The sequence below is a fragment of the Camelus ferus genome, chromosome 21 (genome assembly GCF_009834535.1).
Source record: "Camelus ferus isolate YT-003-E chromosome 21, BCGSAC_Cfer_1.0, whole genome shotgun sequence".
NCBI lineage: Eukaryota > Metazoa > Chordata > Mammalia > Artiodactyla > Camelidae > Camelus > Camelus ferus.
In genome coordinates this window covers 29,128,394-29,143,296 of record NC_045716.1, presented here as the reverse complement: position 1 = coordinate 29,143,296, position 14,903 = coordinate 29,128,394, and the positions used below count along the sequence as shown (strand labels likewise).

At 61.0% G+C, this 14,903-nt stretch overlaps 1 protein-coding gene across 10 annotated transcripts in view; it reads left to right on the top strand.

Annotated features, from left to right (window-relative positions):
• The window catches only part of CBFA2T3 (CBFA2/RUNX1 partner transcriptional co-repressor 3), a 74,719-nt gene that overhangs the window by 11,684 nt on the left and 48,132 nt on the right, over positions 1 to 14,903 (top strand). For 2 of the 10 annotated variants that reach the window (XM_032464598.1, XM_032464594.1), the window contains exon 1: positions 12,956 to 13,079. The exons of 5 other annotated variants lie outside the window; for them this stretch is intronic. The gene's annotated coding sequence lies outside the window, so the exon portion shown is untranslated. Of the gene's footprint in view, positions 1 to 11,909; positions 12,051 to 12,955; positions 13,080 to 14,903 lie in introns of those variants that run through there. 3 more of the 10 variants (XM_032464595.1, XM_032464599.1, XM_032464597.1) reach the window with 3 other exon arrangements.

Sequence of the window (14,903 nt, the reverse complement as noted above, 5' to 3'; positions counted from 1 at the left end):
CTGCCTCGCGTCGCTCATTTGGGGCCGGGGCTTGATCAGAGGAAGGCCGGGGAGGCACGGAGCCCTGCCGGGTCTTCACACCCTGAGGCGAAGCACTGATGGATTCCGGCTCAGGGGAGAAGGAAGGTGGGGAAAGCAGAGGTGACGAGGGAGAGTGGCCAGACCGCAGGCCCCGTTTCTTGGCGGAACAATCTGGAAGTTGAGGACCCTGTGGGTTCCTTCAAGCCATCCTGCCCAGGTGCCTGGAAAGACTTGGGCACACCCCCATGGGGAAGACCCAGACAGCAGACCGAGAGCAGCCTCCTTGCTGCACGGACCAGGGCCCAGGGGACCGGGAAGCTCTCGTCCATTGGCAGACTGAGCCCGTCTTCTTTCTGCCGATACCACTGCAAGCGGACTGCCCCCCATGGTGAGAGGCGAGGACCCCGCGACCTCTGTGCGGGCCGGGCCTCGAACCCAGTCCCGCCGCCTCCCTGCCCACTCCCTGATACTGGCCTCCGGATTCGGGGGTGGGGGCATTCTCTTCGGGGTCTGAGGTTTGCCTGGCACAGCGGGTGCCGGAGCGTCGCCAGCTGAGAGAGTCTGGACGATGCCTGGGGTGCTTGGAACCTGGATGAACCCTGAGAACATCACACAGGTGGAAAGAGCCAGACACACAGGGCCACGTACCACGTGGCGCTCTTCCTACGGAACGTCCACAAGAGGCGACTCGAGAGTGATGGAGAGCAATCGGGCTGCCAGGAGCTGGTGGGGGTGGGGGGCAACTGGTGGCAGCAGGGACGACTGCTGAATTGGTCATTTTAAAATGGGTAAAATGGTAAATTTCATGTTCTGGTTGTTTTACCACAATGAAAACAATCTTAACTTTCTTTTTTTTAAAAGGGCAAAGATGAGCCTTAATTCAGGCCTCAGGGCTCCTGCTAACTCGTCACGTGTCTCCTGCAGCTGTGGGAACTGGCACTGGCCGTGCTCCTGGGCACCTGGTGACCTGACCCTCTCCCTGTGCCCCTTGCTTTGGGCTCCCCCGCAGATCTGCTGTGGGGGGTACCCGCCTGCCTGGGCTCCCCACCGCCCTTGCCATTGGGGCCGAGAACCAGGGCCCCTGAGTTCTCTCTTCTGCATACACGGTGGTGTTTGCCTGGGCAGGCTTCGTCCTCTGAGGCACCTCGCACACCTGGGAACTAGGGCGGGTGCCCAAGTTCACCTTCTGAGCAAGCAGAGCGGACACGTCTGGGGCAGAGGTGCGCCTGTGACCCGGGGGGCGGGTGTGTCCCCCCGGTAACACCAGGCTCTGCAGACGTCCTCACGGGGGTGCAGAGCTCCTCCAGGACCCAAGGAGACGCTGAAGGTGGCGCCACTCCACAGGGCCTGGCGAGTGTCAGCCTGAAACTCGGTCCTGAGAAGCCCGACATGTCGCATCCTGTCGCGGGGAACTTTGGGTGACTGGCCACTGACCGGCCCAGCTGCTCCCCTCTTTCAGCCTGTGGCCGGCGTGGCTGGTCAATCACAGCGCCTCTGTGCTGAGCGTGGAGGAGGCTGCAGCTCCCTTCCCAGCACAGCGCTCCTAGCAGCCAGTCCTGCTCGGAGGTGGGTGCTCACTGTCGGCAGGGAACAACCATCCTCCATCTCCAGCTAGTACTTTTGTCAGATGCAGTGAAAATGTCCCAATGGGGTCAAACTGCAACAGAAGCTTCCCCTACTCACCCTCACTTCCTGCACGACTCCTGTCTTCCAACCTGCCTCAGCTGGGATTGCTCTGTCCTGGCGACGAGCCTCGTGGGTTTTCCGAGACCCCTTTGGGCACCCGTCATGGCAGGTTTTAGGAAGTACTGGAGGCACTACAGCAGGACGAAGATAAGGTGGGCCCCAAAGCCCCAGGACCCAGCCTGCACCCCACTGCTTGCTCAGACAAGCCCTTGGGCAAGATGTGTCACCTCTCTGGGTTCTGTTACTTCATCCACGAAAAGTCAAATTTCAGGTAAACAATATTTTTGTACAAGTGTGTCGCAAATATCACCTAGGACACACTTATACTAAAATTTATTCACTGTTTATCTGAAATTCAAATTTAACCGAGCATCTGTATTTCTATTTCCTAAATCTGGCAGCCCTGTTCATGAAGGATTTGAACCTTCATGTCTCCAGCAGGATTGCCTGCAGCTGCAGAAAACCTAACTGCAGAATAAGCAGGGTTTGTCTGTCTTTGTCCATGTAACAAAAGCTTGGAGGCGAGTGGTTCAGGCTGGCGCAGCAGCATTTGGCACACAGGCTTTTCGCTCTCTCTCTTCCACTGTCCTCTTACTTGTGGCTTCCTAGCTGCAAAGTGGCTGTGCCACGTCCAGGCGTCACATCTGCCTTCCAAGCAGGAAGAAAGCAGAAGAGAGAAAGCACAGAGGACAGAAACTGGGCCACCCCCTTCTTATAAGGAAAAATGAGGCTTCCGTAGAAGCCGAATCATTAGACTTCTGTTTACATCCACGATGGGGTTCCAGTCCTTACCACCTTCCCAAACCAGGACTTTCTGGCTTCCAATTTCACACCTTCTCTGCTGTTTTCAAACAGCCTCCTGCACCCAAGACCCTGCCACCCGGCCCTGGCCCCATGAGGTTTCACAACTGAATGTGGGGGAGGTGAGCACACTGCCCACAGCCTAGTGCTGAGAAATCACTGTTGTGTCCCTCATCCACAGGGCCTCCCTAGAGCAGAGGGTGGGAGTGGTGGCTGGGGTCCCGAAGGCTCTTCTCTCACCCCTGCAGGCATCTACCCAACATCTTCCAAGAGAACATACTCATGCTTGTTAGAACTTGACTGGTCCTTTTAATCAAAGATCCAGCCTTCCCCACCCCCGAAAGGCTGGCTTCTCTCTTTCCGTTTTCTCTCAGTCATCTTTCCAAGCTGCTTGGAGGAGAGAGGAGACCCAGAGTCCCCCGACTTCTCTCTCCTGCACCCCTTCCTTGCCTCTGACGGTCACTGCACCGTGTCCATCCACTTCTGGAGCATTCTCTCCTGGACCCGAACTTAACAGGGGTGACATGTCCATGCCCCCTCCTGCCTCTCCTCACCTTCCCTTCAAGACCTCCAGGCCCGTAAGGGCTGGGTGCTGCCCCAGCTCACCAGCCTCCTCTCAGACCCTGCGCTTCCCACACCCTTTCCAGGCCGCATCCCTCCCAGCAAACCCACCACCACCTGCCAAGGTGACTCTTAAGTCCGCTCCCCGGACGGATGGCGCCCCCATCCGTCAAGGTTCATCAGTGGTCACAGCGCCTACTGTGTGCCCTCGACACCGGCACAGAGCCTGCTCCGCCTGGAGCGGCTGCAAGTCAAGTGATGGGTGAGTGACCCGGACCCCTTTATCAGCAGAAATGGCCCGGCCCCCCTCGGGCTGCGTCCTCCACTGCCTGCTGGGGCGCAGGCCAGAGACCAAGAACCGCCAGCCCTGCGCGGTGCCCGGGGCAGCGCGGTCAGTCAGCTCACCAATGAACACCTGGCGGGGCTCCGTGTGTGTGTGGGCGGGGCTCCGGCTGCGGGGCGGGGCTCCGTATCCGGGGGCGTGGCTCCGGGGGGCGGGGGGCGGGGCTCCGGCTCCGGGGGCGGGGCCGGCTCTGCCTGGACTCTCTGGAGCCCCGGCCGCGGGCAGCGAGTTCTCATGTCCTCCAAAGGCGGCGGCGGTGGGGAGTGACTGCGCTGGGGTCTCCGGGGGTCCCCAGGCCTTAGGGGGTCCTTCCACAAACAAGCACGCAGTGCCCAAGAAGTTGAGAACGTGAGTGTTTCCAAGTGAAAACCCTTTCTCCTCCTCCGTTGCCGCCCCCCACCCCTCCCGGCTTCGCCCTGCGTCCCCGGATAGAAGTTCTCCTTTCCCTCCACAAGCAGTTCCCCATTCGCAGTGACCACACCGCCCTCAACTTCTCCCCGGAGTTTCAGGTTCTTGGAGTTATTTTAGGTCTTCCTCCCACACGCCTGCGCCCCTCAGCCCTGCCCCTCCGCACAGGCCCTGCGGCACCGCCCCGTCCCCCAGCGCCTCCAGCCACTGCTGCCCCCATGCCCGCCAGAGGACACCCCCGCCACCCCGCCCTCTGCCGGCCCCTTCTCCCCGGGAGAGGGGAAAGTGTGCGGTTCAGAAGGTGCCTGAGTTCCCGGTCGGCTTTGATTTTAAAACAGCTATCTTGTGAGAACTAACGTAACATACGGTTCACCCATTTAACGTGTACAATTTCAGTGGTTTTTAGTCTGTTCAGAGCTGCGCAACCATCATTACTGGCTAATTTTAGAACATTTTCATCTCCCTGGGCCCCTCAGCAGTCACCTCCCCCCTTCCTGTCTCTTGGATCCGCCTGTTCTGGACGGTTCACACAAATGGGATCCTTGATCGTGCAGCTCTGTGCCTGATTCCTCGCTGTGATGTTTTCAGAGCTCACCCACGTCTAGTGTGAATGGGGACTTCAGTCCTCTTTCTGGCCGAATCGTATTCCATTGTTGGGACTGTGCAGCAAGCAGCCCGGTGTGAACCCAGCCCCACCATCTACACGCTGTTTGTCTCGGCTAGTTACAGCCCCTCTCTGGGCCCTGGGTTGGAGAACAGCCACACAGGGCTGGCATGCGGATTTCGTGGGGGACGCGGGTAAAGTGCCCTGAGCAGGCGGGAGGTGACACAGCACCGTTGTCCTACAGGCAGCCCAGCCCAGCCGGTGAGTGTTTGAGACCCAGCCCTGAGAGTCCACAGGACCTTACACAAGAGGTGTGGGTGGGCCGACCTGGGGGGACCAAGCGTTGCTTCCAGTCTTTCCTGCCACCCATTGTCTCATGAGTGCCCAGGCAGGGCAGGGAAGAGTGGGCGTCCAGAAAGCCCTGCTCTCCCACGGCATCAGGGCAGACCCGGCTCTGTCTCTATCCCACCTCGTGGCTGCTCACAGACCAGCCCCGTGGGCAGGAGGGAAGGTGAGGTGACCCATCAGACCTCTGCTGGGCAGGCTTACTGGCCCTGAGCAACCTGGGACCTCTTGGCAGGAAAAGGCCTCTTGGGGCCATGGTCCCCTTTGGACCCCTGGGGTGATGCCTTGGCACGGAACTGAGATGGGGCCCTGGTGGGTGCAGCAGAGAGCCGGGCCTAGACATGGCGTCCCCAACCCTGCTGGGCTCAGTTTCCTTTCTGTGAAATCAGTGCGGGGCCTGGCGAGCTCCGAGGTCTGTCCACCTGTATGATGAACCCCCCTCCCTCCCCAGAGCCAGGGCAGCATGGGCTTCTCTGCACCCTCTGTTGAGGGTCACTGACCCAGGATGGAGGGAGTTCCCTTGGCCACCCTGTGGACAGACTAGGGGACAGAGAGGACAAAGGAGTATCCAGGAAGCCCAGAGGATGAGGGACCCCACCTCCAGGCACACCCTCCCACCTGGTGCCTCGTGCCCTCTGATTGCCCCTGGGGGCAGGGTTTGGGGGATACTGAAGCACAAGTGGGGAACAGGTGGTTTTGTTTTTGCGGTGAGGATGCCATTCCGTCAGCCACTCATTCAACAGCAAACACAGTGAAGTACTCTTGGCAGAGCCTGAATGCAGGTCCTGGGTCCTTTTACCCCAGGGCATGGTGGGGTCAGGAAGACAGGGCCACGCTACCTCAAGGGGTCCCTCACCTCCTGGGAGAACCAGCAGACACACGAGCAGCGGTGCAATGGGGGGAACTGTGCCATGGGGGTGCAAGAGGGCATTGCCCCCAGACTCAGGGAGAGCAGGGCAGGATTCCTGAGGTGGAGAGGAGCTTTGGGCAGGACCCTCCAGGTGGAGGGGGCTGCGTGTACCTGGGGACCCCGTGGGAGGCAGACTTCATCTCAGGCAGAAGTGATGGCGCCAAATTGGTCTTGCCGGAAGGCTGGAGGACACCCAGCTCCAGCGAGAATAAACGGCCCAGTTGGAGCAGGAGACACAAGTGGGCTTGGAGACCATCCGTCCCGGCCTGCCTGGGCCTCAGGCTGATAAAGGGCCTCAGCGCCGTGATGCTGTAGCGGGTAGGCCGTTCTCATCACTGGCTCACAGAGCTGGTGTGCACGGATGGCCCTCGGGGCCAGGGGAGGCACAAACCACCTCCTGACAGGGGCCAGGAGGTGGGGGCGTGCAGCCTGGGTACTGTGGTTGTGACAGAAGCCCTGCCCTGGAGCTCAGGCAGACAGGTGTGTTGGCTCAAGGGCAGAACAGGACTAGTTTCAGGGACCCGGGGTCCAGCCAGCATGTGCTCAGGGCAAGCCCTCTCCTGCTCCCCAGCAGATGCCCCGGGCAGCTTTGGGGGTGCCTCCTGGGCAAAGCAGAGAAAGGTCCCCTCCTGGTCTAGCTCCAAAATCCCAGGGAAGGACTGGGACTGGCCCAGCTGGGTCACATGCCCTCCTCTTGGTCCAGCCAGTGCTGCTGAGGGGGTGAGCTGCCCACCTGGGACCGAGGAGCAGCCTGCGACCAGAGCAGGGACTGAGAAGCCACAGGCCTGGCCCGGGGCTGCCACCCTGATTGTGTCCGGCAAGTGCACTTCGAAAACCAACTGGTATCTCTTCTTACCTAACAAAGTGAAAATAAAACTAGAAATGCCTATAAAAACATCCAAACATGCGGATAAAAGGAAGGTGAAAATAACTTAAAATGAGAATGACGACACATCTCAGAGAGCTGTGTGAAAGTTAAATGAGGTCATGCAGTCATTCAACAGATACTCACTGCAGGTGTACAGGTGTGAGGCCCTGGGGATGCATGGGGAACAGATGGACGCGCCCTGCCCTGGGGAAGAGACGTAGAGACCAGGTGAAGCACAGAGAAACGCGCCGTATGTGCGTGGAGGGAAGACAGGTGCACGTGAGCTCGCGGGAGGGCCTGCCTCCCTGAGCGCCGGGTGTCCCCCCCCTCCACGGAGGCAGCAGGTGGGCTGTGGGCTGTCACTCAGGCAGCGCCCCAGCAGGGCGAGTGCCCCAGTGCAGGGACTGTTTTGTTATCTTAAGAGCCTGGGAAATGGGCCTAATGCTCAGGGGAGGTTTTGAAGGAGATCCCTGAAAGTGTATTTCTTCTTTGCCGTGGACCTGTTCATGTACTTTGCTCATTTTTGCTTTGTGTGTTTATATTCTCTGCTTCTCTGTGGATTTATGAACATGGTGCCGTAAATCTTTTGGTCCAGTTGTTGGCAGTTACACAGCCAAGTCTGTCCGTCTCTTTCCCGGGTTTCTGGGCTTCCTTCATTATAAGCAGATACACAGATGACCTGTGTTTTCTTCTAATACTTTTTCACCGTTTTGTTTTTCACATTTTATTCTTTAACACGGTGGAGTCAATTTTTCCAAGTGAAGTAAGGAATGTATCCATTTTTTTCCCCAAATGGGGTCCAGGTGTCCTGCCACCATCCGTGGGAGAGTGTGTGGCTCTCCGGGGTCTTCAGCGCCACTTCAGCCCCACGGGCCCCCCTCCAGTGTGCACGGTGGTCGCCTTCCCGCTGGGCCTGCTTTCACCTGAAACTGAGCAAAGGCGAGAGAGAGAGCCAGGAGGTGGTGTTCGGGCCACACTGCAAATGTGGGGTCCAGCCGGCAATCGTTACTCCGTCTCCGCAGAGGAACCTGAGGCCCTGCGAGCCCAGGCGCTTGCCTTCAGGCTTGTAGAGTGAGGGAAGGGAGGAGTGAATAGTCGGCGAGGACTGCCCCGGGTGTGGAAGTTGCTGGATCTAGTTAGGGCCCGAGGTAACCACTGCGGTCGCCCAGCACCCTGGCCCATGCCACACGCCTTCACTTTTGAGGGCGGCCTTTTCTCTCGGCGAGGAGCCGCACCTGCTTTAGCCCACAGGCCTTCCATCCCCAGTGAGGTTCCGTGTCTCCCCGCAGCCGTCCGGCCTGGGGCACCCCGGTGAGGAGCCTGTGGAAGCCTCCCCTCTCTAACTTCCCAGAAGCCCTCCAGGGCACTGGGAACAGGGCACAGGCGGCCACAGAGAAGGCGTCCAGTCCCCGCAGGCAGGAGCCCGCCAAGGGGCCACTGCTGGAGCCCTGCCCCGCCCAGGGTCCTGAGGCCACATCAAAGTCTTGTGGGCAGTGCCCAGCACCTCTGAAGCTGCCTCACTTTTGGTCCCTCCCTGTGATCTGGAAAGCAGATGGGCTGCCCTTCCACGCCTCCTTCCTGTGACCATCACCCACAGTGTGGCCAGGCTGGCTGGCAGGCCGGCCAGGAGGTGACAGGGTGTGACACGCCAGATAACAGGACGGAAGCCAGTGGGGCGGGCCGGCAGCACAAGGCAGCCAAGGGGAGCGTGGGCCGGGCTCACCACCCCCGCCGCCTGAGCCCCACCTCCCCCTGCAGGCTCCCGTCTCCCCGGGCCTCGGTTTCCTCTGCAGAAAGGTGGTTCGTAACCTGCACAGGGGTTGTCCCGGCGCATGAATATGGCATTTTTGAAGCACCTAGTGCCGCACCTGCACAGGTGGGAGACACCAGGTGGCTGCCCTCCCTCCACAGGAGAGCTCCTTGGAGGCCTCCCAGCCAGGGTTGCGCTTGGCCTGGCCAGGAGCTGGGATCTTAGCTGCCTGGCTTTGCACGCAGGATAATCAATGACTTGGCCCAGAGAACTTGACTTCACAATTCTCACAACGTGACTGCCATCCTGATTGTTTACTTGGTGCTCCTTACTGAAGCTTGGGCAGAGGTAAAAACAAATGACCTGGAGTCGATAGGTGGGAGCCCCACAGGCATCTCCCAGGACTCTAGGGTTCCGAGGAGCCCTGGGCCAGGTGGAGGGAACCCCCTGGAGCCCCGTGGAGGAACAGAAGTCCAGCCTGGCCAGTGGCAGGCGTCCTTGCACCCCACCCACATCTTTAGTCCCTGCTCCCACCCCATACTCCCGTCCCCAACTCCCACCCCAACCCACTCCCACGCCCCGCCCACATCCCCTTGCCCCCACTTCTGTGCACCCCCACTGGCTCCAGACCTCCAGTCATCACCACCCTCATCTGTGTTCCCCCTGCTTGAGAGGACGGGGGCAGGGACTGAGGGTGCCAGGAGCAGCCCCACAAGTAGGGACAGGAGCTGCTGCATGAGTGTGTGTCTTCCCACCTCTCTGGCCCTGGTGGACGGCTGCTTTTGTTGACTCTGTCCCTCCCGGTCTAGCTCCCATTCCACTGCCCAAGCCCCCTGGCAGAGCCTCCCAGCAGTTTCCTGGCCTTTACCTGTTTCCTGCTGGGGTAACCAAATAAGAAGTGCGCGGCCCCTGGGCAAAGCACCTCGCCTTGCAGAGCCCGTTTCCCATTCCCAGAATCCAGGTAGCAGTTCCGCCTGCCCACCTGGGGGCAACCCCACCTGCAGAGCAGGTCCTAGCACCCAGGGGAAGCCTGCCTGTGAGTGGCCTGATACATGCTTTGGGGTCCTGTTTCCCAAATTGTGGCCTTCGACCACACAGAATCACGGGGAGGAAAGGGGCCTGCCAGCCCTCCTCATCCTGTCTCAGGGGAAGGAGCCAGCAGTCAGCAATGGCTTCACATGAGCTTGTCAGGGGCCCCGTGGTGACAGGCAGAGCTGCTTTTGTGGGTCCAAAGGTGGCCCCCAGCACAGCTGCACCTGCCTTCCCTGCCCACTCGCAGGTGCAGTTCACTCCCTGCACAGCCTTACTCTGCAGCCCTGTCTTCCACAGACCAGAAGGCTTAAATTTTAATGAAGTCCAACTTACCAAATTTTTCTTTCATAGATCACACTTCTGGTGTTGTATCTCAAAACTCATTGTGTCACCTAGGGAGCTGGGACAATTCAGGTGTCAGAGAAGAGTTTGTTCATGTATTTTTAAGTGGAGAACGGTGGCTATCCCAACACTGTAGCTCCTAGCCCACCAGCCACCCTTTTATTTTGAAATATCCATGTTTGCTGTGTGTCATATCTTATGCTCTTCGCAGCTGTTTCAACTTCGGCTGCAGGTTTTTAGATGTGACTGAAACATGTTTGAGGAAGCCCATCATTACTCAGAATTATTGTTTTTTAACATGATGTGGTTTTTGTTTTTGTTTTTGGGGGTAATTAGGTTGAATTTTTTTTTTAACAAAGGTACTAGGGATTGAACATAGACCCCTGTGCATGCTAAGCACATGCTACCACTGAGCTGTGCCCTCCCCCGGCTCAGAATTGTTTTTGAGGAGTGGTCTGCAGTGGCTGATGGCCTGGACACCCGGGCCAGGCTGGCCTGGTGGGACTCCAGCCCTGCTGAAGACCAAAGAATTTGCCTGAGCCGCTTCTAGAGAGAGACACCAGCCCACAGGAGGTGAGGGAGGCGAGGGCGGGGAGGGCACTCAGCCTCCGCCCATCCGGGGCTGCGTGCCCATGCAGCCTGCTGGAGCCCCCGTCCCCTCGCCTGTAACACGGGGCTTCCAGTAGCACTTGTCTGGCAGGTGGGTGAGAATTCAGTGTGAAAATGCAGAGCTCATGCTCAGGTCATTGCCTGCCCCGGGCAAACCCTCTTCAGTGTGGCAGCTGCCGCCGTGTCCCATCGCGACTTTGCGTGGCCGTCTGGCCCAGTCAGGACAGTGCTCGGTTCTCCCTGGCAGGGGTGTGGGAGCCTTCAGGGTGGCTCAGGGCCCAGAGCGTGGTCTCTGATGATTGCGGTTTTATCCTTGGTGTCTTGGGATCTGTCATGACTCCAGTGGTTTCCGACACCCTGCTTAGATGAGACATTGCAGTTGGTAATTTAACACAAAGACCTGACAGCGCTGTGTGGTTTGTAGGGGTCGAGTTGCAGTGGACCCCAGGCCCAGGTTGGACCCAGCTTCTGCTGATGCTCTGTGAAAGTTTCATGGCTGTTGGGATGGTGTCTATTTCCCTGCCCGGCTGAGAGCCCCTGAGGCTGGCTGCAGGCTGGCTGGCTGCTGCTCAGTGCCCCACCTGGCCTGCCTTTGTGCATATTAACCTCCCTGAAATCTAGAGGCATCTCCGGACTATAACAGGACCATGTTCTTCTTTCTTTCTGGTTCATAAAATAATGTTGCAACTTAAAGTCAACAGTGCCTCAGAGTCCATGAAGTAAAGGAGCTGGTGTTGATAAATATTGGTGCATAAAGTCTGGGATGGTTGTCTTAGATCCACATTCTTCTGTGAAATGGGCTCAGGACAGGAGGAGTCTCGCCTGAGCCCATTCTGAAAGCCAGGCGCCAGACATCTGTGCTGCTTCACCACACTGCTCTGATTTCTACAGAGGCCCAGGAGGTCAAGGGACTGGTGGGGGCCACGTGGCTCGTTGGTGACCCAGACGACGGGCCCATGCCCAGTGCCCCTGCGGGGATGGGGCAGGGGTGTCCCTGCACCTCAGAGCCTTTGCCTTGCGTTCCCACGGCTTCCTCGGCCCAGCTGGACCCAGTGGGCAGGGCTCAGTCAAGGAGGAGGGTACCTTTCGGCACACTGCAGGAATTTGTACTTGGGAATTGGAGACCGTGGACCTTCACGTACAGATTTATGCCAAATGAGATGCAAATCAGGGCCCTACTGTTCTGAAATTCTGGCGTCTGTTTCCTAAGACTGTGACCCTGGGACCTCAGCTTGTCCTGAGAAAATACAGTCTATGTGAATTGCGGAGGAAGGAAGAAGAAAGGCACCGATTTTACTAACATGCGCTAACCTCGCAGGGCATCAGCTATGCCGCAAGGCACTTTAGGGAAAGGCAGAGAGTGGGGAGGTAGGCGAGAGTCCCGGGAGGGAGGAGTGCAGCGCTCAAGGGCCAGGGCAGCAGCTTGGGCACCCCTGCAGGTTGACGTTGAAAGAATGGGATGCAGATAAATGCAGAGACAAGCAAATACCCAAGGCCAGAGGCAGTGAGCCGGGATCCTACGCTCCCCAAGTCCGCTCGGTCACTCGGTCAGCGCGGGGCCGAGGCCGCCGTGGCGCGCGGTTCAGGGCGCGGCGGGAGGGCGCCCCCTGCGGGCTGAGCGCGGAGGCGGCCCCGGCCCGGCCCACGCGGCGGGCGGCGGGCGGGGGTGCGCGGCGGTCGGAGGAGGGGCGCTTGCCGCTCGCCTCCCGCCCGGACGCCAGAAGCCGCGGCTCTAAAACTGCGAGGCGGGCGCCCGCCGACTGCTCTGAGGTGGGTGTGCGCGGCGGCGCGCTCAGCGCCAGACCCCCACCAGCCCGCCCAGGGCGCGGCCTGCGGAGCCGGCGGGGGTGGCCGTGGGCCAGGGGCCCGCCGGGCTCCCTGCGCGGCTCCCTCACCGCTCTCCCCGCGGCACCCGCGCCCCACCCACGGCGCCCCGCGCTCCCGCCCACTCAGCGCTCCCGGCTCAGCGGCACCCCACGGTGCCCTCGCGGGCATTCCTGCCTACGGAGCAGCGAGCGTCTCTCTCCACAGCGCCCGCGCTCCCAGCCCGGCCCCCCCCCGCACCCGCACCCAGCCCGCTCACACCCGCCCGCGCAGCCCCCGCACTCGCACTCGTGCTCCCGGCCACCGGCTGCGCCCTAGAGCCCCTGGCCCCCGCGGCTGGCCCGCGCCCTCGGCCGAGCTCTCAGGGCGCGCCCCGGGATCCGCGGGCGCCCGAGTGGCTGGGGCGGCAGGGTCGGCCTTCGGCGTTGGGCGGCGGCGGGCGGAGTCCCTCTCCCGCGCCGGCCCCGCACGGAACCCTGGCCCCTCTCCGCGGCCGGCGCCCCGGGGCGGAGCTGCGCGCGATGGGCGCCGAGCGGGAGGCAGGTGGCGCGGCGGCGGCGGCGGCGGGGGGCAGGAGGCGGAGGCGGGGCGCGCGGGGCGGGGGCCGCGGGGGCCCGTGAGACGCCGGGGCGAGCGCGCGGCAGCCGGAGCCGTCGCCTGCGAGCCAAAGGCGCGCCGGCCGGAGCGGGCGCGGGCCGCGGAGGCCGGAGACCAACCGGGGCGGCGTGCGCGCTTTGTTCCCGCGCGGGCAGCCGGGCGGGCGGAGCGAGCGGCCGGAGCCTGGCCTGGGCATGGCCCAGGCGGCCGCCCCGCGCGCCCCGGCCCCGCCGCGCGCCTGAGCCTGGCGCGGCACAAGAAGACAGCGCGCCGATTGCCCCCAAGTTACGGAGACAGGGACGGAGTTCGAAGGAAAAGCCGCTTCAGGAGTCGGGTCGCGAGAGTGCGATCGCCTCCCTTCCTGCGGACCTCCTGACCGTAAGTGCCCCGTCCCGCGCGCTGCCGCCGCTGTCACCCCGAATCCTCCTGCGGCTCCGGTCTCGGAGTCTCCCTGCAACCGCGCAGAGCGCAGGGGCCGCCCCGGGCACCCCTTCCCCACTTTGCAAAGTTGGAGTCCAGGTGGGGTGGGGCCAGCCCACTCAGCGCCCACCCACTGACCGCCCCCTAGGTGAGCCAGGGCCTGACCTGCAGGGGGTGTGGTCAGACGTAAGGTGGGACCTGTTTCTGGAAAGTGGGGAGTCCAGCAAGTTCGCTGCGGTGCCCTCACTTCCTGACAAAGAGGCCCGGGCCAGATGGCAGAGGACTGGTTGGGGGTGCACAGTGTGACCCTAGGAGAGAGAGAACTGTCTCTGACCTGACTGGGGAGGAGGCCTGCGCTCCCTCTAGCCCCTTTCCCTCTTGTTTTGGTCCCTGGACCTGCCGCCTAGGCAGGGGCGATTAAGCAGTCTTGGGGTTAAGCTGTCTGGAGACCTCAGGAGTCCTGTCTCACTCCCCGTAGGTGGGGAGAAGGTCTTAAACGACCCGTCCCTGGATCCTGACCGCCTGCGGGCCTCGGGCGCAGCCGGTGGCAGCATTCTGCTCACACGCTTTGGGAACCGTCCATCTGCGTGTTGGGCAGGCCCAGAGCCAGGCTGTGGGAACGGCGGGGAGGGAGGTGTGAGCCGACGTGGAGGGACAGATGGCTGGAAATTCAGCCCTAGACGGGCTCACGTGGAGCAGAAGGCAGCAGAGCTGGTGGCAAGCCACACTCTGAGCCCTGGGCTCTGAACACAGCCTCAGGCTGTCCCTCCTTCCGGCTAGGAGGAGTGGGAGGACCCCTGTCAGTGTGGAGACCCGTGCCGCCCCACCCACCCCCTCAAAAAAAAACTACTCCGCCCCACTTGGGCTTAGGCTGACAGCCTTCAGGTCTCTTCCAGAGACCACAAAGAAGAATATTTCCTTTGGGAATAGAGACCTTGTGCTCCTGTGGGCGGTGATCTGAGCAACTGTCAGGCACCGCCGTTGATGGGTGGCCAGGATGCCGAACCATTATGTCTAACTGGGTGTGAGTTTCCGCCCCTGGACCCAGAAACAGGAGGTTCCCAGGGCGGCCACCCTCAGAGGACAGGGGTTGGCCAGGCACAAAGGGAGGGCGGATGTTCTGTGTCCCTGCGCCGTGGCTCTTGCAAGTTGTAGCAAGGTTTTAGAAACTTCTTGAGGTTGGGACCCTGCGGGGGTCCAGGCAACCCCTGGCATCCTTTCTCGGGCAGGGGAAGGGGCAGGAAGGCGCTGCCCACACTCCCTGGGCACACTCAGGGAGGACTGGTGCTGTGACAGGCGCTGGGGTCTAGCTGTGTCACCCCTCTCCTGCCTTCTGTCCTTGGGGCAGTGGTGGGGCAGGGAGAGGGTTCTGTCCTGTGCAGCCCATAGCTCAGTCCCTGAAGAGCCTGGCTGACTGGGGCTCCGTGGCCAGGCCACTCGAAGGACGAAAGGGAGCGGAGGGCAGGGACGATGAATGCAGGAACAGATGTGGTGTGTGTTCCCTGGGAGCTCGGCAGACACAGAGCGGGAGGGAATATCACATTAGGACCAGTTTTCCGGCGGAACCTGGCTCTCTCTGGAGGTGCCTTGATCCATGTGTGAGTGGGGGGAAGGGAAGTGGTACCTGGTCTCTTGCAGGCCCAGCCAGGACCCTCTGGAGCTGCCTCGGGCCACCCACCAGCCCTTCCTCTGTCACCAGGTTATGCGCGTAATTGAGTTACCACCTCCAGGAAATCTCTCTGATTTGGGTCCACATATTTTCATTTCTGCATGACTGGAAGA